We start from the raw sequence: 1421 nt of genomic DNA on the forward strand, positions 1-1421 counted from the left end.
TATATATATATATATATATATATATATATATATATATATATATATATATATACATATATTGTTTCGGCATTGATTTAAAATGTTGCATTTCCCTCGGGACAAATTTGAAAAAGTAAAATAAAAAAAAAACTTATTTTGACGCAGCTGGTATATATGACGCTATACCGTAGCAGCAGCACTACCACTACAACTACGCGTATATACTATCATATACTACTACTGAGCCACTCTAATCCGTGCGTGAAGACAATTCAAACCCACGAACGGTTTAAGCAACGCGTATAGGTACAACAGACTTAAGCGTGCGCATATTATGTTGTTTTAACCTACATTGACGAGTAATTCGACGGTGGATGGTCGGTCGGAATTGTGTACACGAACACGTTATGATGATAATAAGAATACTAATAATACGGGAATATGTCGAGGCCCGTGTGTGCAATAGGACTTTGAAGTGTACATGAATACGCTATTTGATTAAAGTAAAGAAAACAATAAGAATCCCGATTGAACATAATATATATAATATGTATCCGCGACAATTGTATTGCTATCGGAATATTATTACCACGTATTATTGTTATTATCATCATAACGTGTGCGCGTGCGCAATCGCGACCGAATGTCCGTCGAATAACTCGTCAATATAGGTTAATATAAGATTATGTGTGCCCGCTTAAGTCCGTTGTACCTATACACGTTGCTTAAACCGTTCGTGGGTTTGCATTGTTTACACTTACTACGCGCGCAATACCAACGAAATAATCGGAATTCTGTATAGTTTGGGGAAATCGACGCGATATCATGAATATTAAGTAGATCTTTCCAAAACGAGTTTCTAATTAGTTTGTACACTAGTACTATGCGTACTGCTACTTTACCCGCTGTAATGCGCACAGGGGTAGTTTTGTATGTGAACCGTACACGCATATATAATGTTCAATAATTGTATTACATGACAACTACGCGAATATATAACATAATCGTAATAATAATAATAATAATCGTGTTCGCGATACATTTAACAAATTATTATTATTATTATTTTATAATAATTTATTATTTCTGTTCTCTCCTCCCGTTTTCGCATAATAATGATATGCATATATTGCGCAAAGTCTAGTAAAAATGTGACCAATAAAGATTCTAATCGACCTAGTGACGGTAAAACATCACTACTAACGTTTTGTAGTTATCTCTACCTCGCGCGATTATGGGCGATTCTCTTTCCTACGTAATGTCCTAGCGGTTGAAAAAAAAAATTAATATCACTCGCTTTGGGTTTGAATTCAGAATAAAATCGCAGTAATACAATAATTCGCTCCTCCCCTCCCCACTTACCTACACAGGTTTTGGCATTTGATTTTTTTTTCACTATGTGTTACACGTTACACTGCTGCAATAATAATTTCGCGATACCA

This window comes from Sipha flava, unplaced genomic scaffold (genome assembly GCF_003268045.1).
Source record: "Sipha flava isolate LNK unplaced genomic scaffold, YSA_version1 49_pilon_pilon, whole genome shotgun sequence".
NCBI lineage: Eukaryota > Metazoa > Arthropoda > Insecta > Hemiptera > Aphididae > Sipha > Sipha flava.